This window comes from Ictidomys tridecemlineatus, chromosome 3, assembly GCF_052094955.1.
Source record: "Ictidomys tridecemlineatus isolate mIctTri1 chromosome 3, mIctTri1.hap1, whole genome shotgun sequence".
NCBI lineage: Eukaryota > Metazoa > Chordata > Mammalia > Rodentia > Sciuridae > Ictidomys > Ictidomys tridecemlineatus.
In genome coordinates, this window is record NC_135479.1 from 71,911,068 (window position 1) to 71,917,067 (window position 6,000).

The following is a 6,000-nucleotide window of genomic DNA, read 5'->3' on the forward strand; positions in this document are numbered from 1 at the left end:
TGACCATTAACACTGGCCTCAGTCTGTATAGGAAAGTGTGCATCGGTACAAGTACAATCACTTTCATTCTGAGAAGAAGGAACTTTTTGGAACCAAGGATTATGAGGATACACAGGTACTGGGACCTTTGGGTACATCCTGCAGGCTGCCATGTAGGCCTGGTGCAAAGGGTAAAGGTAAGAATGTGAGGCCCACATAGGACAACTATATGCCTTTACTCCAAGATTGAAGAAAAGTCTAAGAATGTTCTTATCTTTAGGCAGGTCCTCCCCAGTCTGACACAGTGAATAAGGTGGTGCAATGGCTCGATCTCTCTTTTCATTATAAGGAAACCCAGGATAGAGTGGGTCTTGATAAAGGCTCAGTGTCTGAGGCAAAGGCATCAAGGGCTGGTTAACTGCCTGAATTGACACAGGAACTAGAGAGGGTGTTAAATGAGCTTGAGACACAGCAGAATCAGGTCCAGTGGTCAAAGTCTGTGTCACTGATAAAACAGGAATCGGAGCAGGGACACCTGTTGGTCCAAAAGTTGTAGGCTCACTTGGCCAGACTGGCACAGTGGCTGCTAAAGAAGGTACCGCAGGAGTTAGATGTACTTCTGGAGAAACTAAAAGGGGAGCTGGATTCGAAAGAGACACATGTTCTGCTGGCTTTTGTTCTGCAGGAGATGGGCACTCTAATTTCTTTGACTTTGATGGTGATGAAATTCTTGTACATTTTTCATCACTGGTATTCTCCAATGTGCTTGACTCAGGCTTTTTATCCAAGTGAATATGTCCATGGATAGGTTCTTTGTCTTTTCGTTCTTCTATATCCATTCTCCGCCTGCTTCCTTTCCTATCACTTACATGCGATGATTTTCTCTGAACACATGGGTTGCTACTCTGAGAAGCGGACTGATTCATTGATGAGCTAGAAGAGCTGGGAAAGCCTGTTCATCTCTGTTCTGAATCTCATAGAGTAAACGAGACTCCTCTATAGCTTGCTTCTCTCTGCGCTCTTCTGGGGAGAGGCCAAAACAGTGAGATTCTCGACTTGTATGATCAAAATCTTCAACTCTCTCACGATCAGGTTTTCTTATGATCTGTGAGGGTGTCCTGCTAAGATTTTTGTGCTCACTGGTGGATTTCTGAGACTGGGACCCTGAAAAATGACTAGAGAACGCATGTTGTCTTACTCCTGAAGGTTGCTGCAGGCGAGGAGGTAGTGCTGATGGGGCTTTTATTGGCTTGCTTGGATTCTTTGGCCTTCTGTAATCCATGTCAGAACAGAAATTTTGTCCGGAAGTGGAAGGTTTTTTCATCTTCTTTCCTGACACTGTGTTCCAGCTTTCTGGGGGAGGTGCTTTGAGGTTCTTCTCTGTAGGTTTTTTTCCCAGTTCTTCAACCAAAACTGGTCCATTTTCAGAGTGTATCCCTTGAATGTCTGCATTATAAAACTTTCCATTGTGATCCAACCTAACTTAGCATTTATCTCCAACTTCATATTGTAAACCAGCAGCAATGGAATAATCACATTTTTGTTGAGCTTGTTTAGACTTTAGCCAAATCTCATACTCAACATTTCTATATACTGCTGGATTAAGTGATTTAAGAACCTTTCTAGATAAAGGCAGGCTAAAAGAGCTCCCATTGTTCTTCAGGTGCTCATCGCCTGACAAAGGCTTAAATCCATGTACATCATTAGCAGTGGTAGTTTTACTCTTACAACTGTCATCCTCTGAATCGGATATTTCGCTGTTGTTTTCAGTTACTTCAGAGGTGTCTAGTCCCATCATGATCTTACTAACATCAGTCTTAAATACCTTCTCATACAGCAATTCATAAAGGAGAGACTGACACATAGCAGAACTATCTTTATACTTTATGGGATAGACAATATCATAATGATTTCCAATGGAAAAACATAGTAACACCTTTTCAGGAAAATTATTTTCAGTTACTTGTGAAGGAGAAACATTTGGTTCCCGATAAATTACAAAATCTTTCCTGTACATAAGAGAAAGGGCACTTATTTCCACTTGTCCTACCCATTCCTGTGGATTTTCCAAACGTTTTAAATACTCTCAAACGACCCTTCTATAAACGCTTCAAATTTCTCTCTGTTCTCCCGAAGAGAGTGAATACAGGCCATTCTAACTTCAACATGGCGAGACTGAGAGTGCAATACCTGCTCCACCACGGCCCGGAATAGGCACGACCCGTCCTTGCCTACCAGTTTCCGATACAAGCCCAGTTTTCCAGATAGACGTCCCTGGGCGTCGCGTGCTCCTGGGGCGCTGCGCTGCCCTGGTCCCCGCCGTTGGCGGTGCCGATTGCCGCCTCCATGTTGCCGGTCCGCTGCAGGCCAGGCGCGGGCTAGCCCCACATGGCTGCGCCGCCGGCTGCTCGTCGCCCAGGCCTGGGGCAGGCGGCGGCTCCAGCTCGGGCTCGGCGGGCTGCAGCAGGCGGCGGCCCGAGGCAGCGGTCCGAGCTCTCCGGCGCACGCGCCCGGGGGCACGGGGGGGGGGGGCGGGATGAAGGGACGCCCCCGAAAGGGAGCAGCCACTTCCCAACCGCCTCACCGCCCCGCTCCGGCGCTGGGCCGAAGGTCGCCGGCCCCACAAGTTTCCTGGTCCCAATGAGAGTGGGGCTAGGAAAGCCCCAATTACATGTATTTTTAATAAAGAAACATTTAATTTTCTCTGTATTATTTTCTTTTGTATTATTAAGTTCATATTATTTTTTATAATATTCTTGTTGAATTTGCTTATCTTTCCTTGAACATTTTGAAAAAAAATGTTAATTCAATTTTAGCTTTTTCTATTCTCTGATAATACATGGTTTTAAAGCTTCAGGCTCCCTCTAAAACACTGTTTCCATGCATCTCAACTTTTGATATATTGTATTCTAATACAGTATATACCTAATTTTTTTTTAAGTTCCATTGTGATCTCTGCCTTAAAACATAAAAAAGATCTTTTGCTTTTAATGTTTAGCTTAACTTCACTCTGTACTCACAAAATTTTTTAATTTTATTCCTTAGAAATCTGTTAAGATTCCTTTGAAGTGCCAGTCATTTAATTTAAATGTACAGTGTGTGAGTGAAAAGACTAAGTATTTGAGGGAGACCAATAGAGTGAAGAAAGAGCCTCAAGAGCAAGAGTGGAGGGGAGGGCATTGGAAGTCCTGGGGCATAAAATCTACAAGATCATCCTATATCCATGCATGGATATACCACAATGGACCTCACTTTTATATATAATATAATATAATAGTGAAAATAATGAATAACAATATTAATAATTGATCTGTACTGTAGAGCAAGTGTATCATGGGGAGAGAGGAGGAGAGGGAAAGAAAAAGTATTAAAAAATGAGATTGATCAAATTATGTGCATGTTCAAATAAAGCATAACAAATACAAATATTGTGTAAAGCTATAATGAACCTAAAAACATCATAATGGATTCTAAAAATAGGTATTCTATAGATTTAGAATACAATCATAAACGTTATTAGGTCAAATTTTATGTTCAAGTTGTCTGATTTTGCAATATCTTAATTTTGACATTATTTTGCTACTCATACCTTACTACAAAATATTTGCTAGAATCTTCTAATCTGAGAGCAAACTCTATTTTCTCCCTGTAGATAATCAATGTTTTATATGGGTATTTAGGCTAAAATATAGTTGCATAAAATTATATTTTGTTTTACTTCATCAGTACATCAAGCACCTCATAACATTTTTATCTTTACTAATTATTTTATCTCAAATCTACCTTGTTTGATGTCACTATCTTTACAACCTTCTTTTGATTAGCTTTTGTCTGTGTATATCTATTCTTTTGATTAGAATGCCAAAGAGGATACAGCTAGGTTTTTGTTTCTATCTTGTCAGATTATTTGTGTCTTTTAACTGAAAAGATTACTGCCTTTATGTTTACAATAATCACAACTATTTGGAATGTTTAATTGATTGATATTTCTACTCCATTCATACTCCTTTTGTCATATGTGGCTTACACTTTTTTCTTTAATTTTTAAATCATTATAGTTGTATCTATTATTTAGAGAGCTATGTACTTTTTTAATACTCTTTCAGGTGCTACCCTGGTAATTTTAACATATAGACTGGACTCACAAAGTCAATCTTTTCCTACACATCTAACTTTATTTTTTCTTCATTTCTTTGTATTGGTGCATTATAGTTGTACACATTGCTGGGATTTGTTGTTATATACACATATATGCACACAATCTAAAAATACAATTTGGCCAATTTTCATTCTCCAGCATTTCCCTCCTATTTCTGTGCTTCCTACCTCTTGGTCGCTTGCCTCTACTGGTCTCCCTTTGAATTTTAAGAAATCTACCCCCACCTTTGTTTACCTTTTTCTTCTCTTGCTTCTGCATATGACAGAAAACAACAGGACACTTAACCTTCTGATTTTGACTTATTTTTGCTTAACTTGATGGTCTCTAGTTCCATCCTTCTTATTCTTAAATGATAGAAATGCATTATAAAATTTATTTAAATGTATCCCCCTCTCCTGACTTATACATCAATGCTGTAGATTTCACCAATTTATTTGCATATATATATATATATATATATATATATATATATATATATATATATATTCCTAAAACCTATTATAAGCATTTTCTGTATGGTAAATAATTCAGTACTAAATTTTCCCATTTTTTCCATCTTAAGTATCTATTTTTCCATCACATTGGAACAATATTTTGTTTCATATAGAGTTCAATGATGTAAGTTTTTACTGCCAGCGTTATAAAGCTATCTCTTAATTTTTCAGCTTGGACATCTGCTAAAAATCTAACCGCTGTTCTTTGAAAGGAGGTAGGCTGAATTTTATATTTTTCTTCAGTATGATACATTTTCACTTCATTTTGCCTAAATAGCTATGTAGATAATATCATGCAAAACTACTATAATGACTTAGTGGCATGCAATGTTAAGTTTGTATTCTCCATGGGAAATTTACATGTATTCTGGGCAGTTGAATTTAATTTGCATTCTCAAGAGCTCTCCTCAGGTTATCTTCTTCATGACAATGAGAATATTATATAATATCCTTCTTTATCTCTTATACTTTTTTAACTTACATTATTTTTGATATTAATGTCATCATATCTGCTCTTTTGTTGAAAAAAGAAATTCATTATGTACATAGAATATCGTTTTCCATCCTTTCATTTTTAGCTTAGATCTAAAGTAAAGCTTTAGATTACTTTGTAGATTGCATTCCATGTCTTTTTACTGGAGAGCTTAATCCATTTACAAATAAGATAGTAAAGCAAAAAAAAAAAGATAGGAAAATCTTACTTTTGCCATTCTGCTATTTGTTTCATTTTATTTCATCAGATCTGCTGTCCTTTTTCTCTATTAAAGGATTTCTTTGTGCTTAGTTGATTTTGGGGGTGGCAGGTAAGGACATATTTTGATTCTTTTCTCATTTCCTTTTGTATAATTCCATAAATGTTTTCTTTGTAGTGTGTGACAGATAATTGCATGTAACACTTTGACTGATCACAGGGTGCTAAATGTTTTGTTAAACATTATTCTTTGCATGTTTGGGTGACTTGGATGAGACTAATATTTGAATTTGTACACAGAGTAGATTATACTCCCTAATATGTGTGACCATCACCCAGTAAATTGAAGGGCTGAATAACACAAAACCCAACTTTATCCCAAGTAAAAGTGAACTACTTGTCTGGCTTTCTTCAAGCAAGTTTCATTTGTTTGTTTTTTTGGTTTTCCCCTTGCTTTTGGATTCAAACAGAAACATTGGCTCTTCTTGAATTTTGAGCCTAAAGCCTTCAAACTAGGATTAGACTCTTAGCTTTCTGGGCCTCAAGCTTGAGAACTTCAGGACTTTGAGATTTTTCACCATCTATAATCACTTCATCATCTCTCTTTTTAGTTTTCTCTTTGGAGAAAGTGCTCATTTTTGTCTCTGTGATGCTATATTAAAGAGTGTGAGGTGCTG

The 6,000-nt window shown here is 37.7% G+C and overlaps 1 pseudogene; it reads right to left on the reverse strand.

Moving 5' to 3' along the window:
• Window positions 1–716: 716 nt before the first annotated feature.
• On the reverse strand, window positions 717–2,514 carry LOC144376235 (OTU domain-containing protein 4 pseudogene; annotated as a pseudogene).
• Window positions 2,515–6,000: the final 3,486 nt, after the last annotated feature.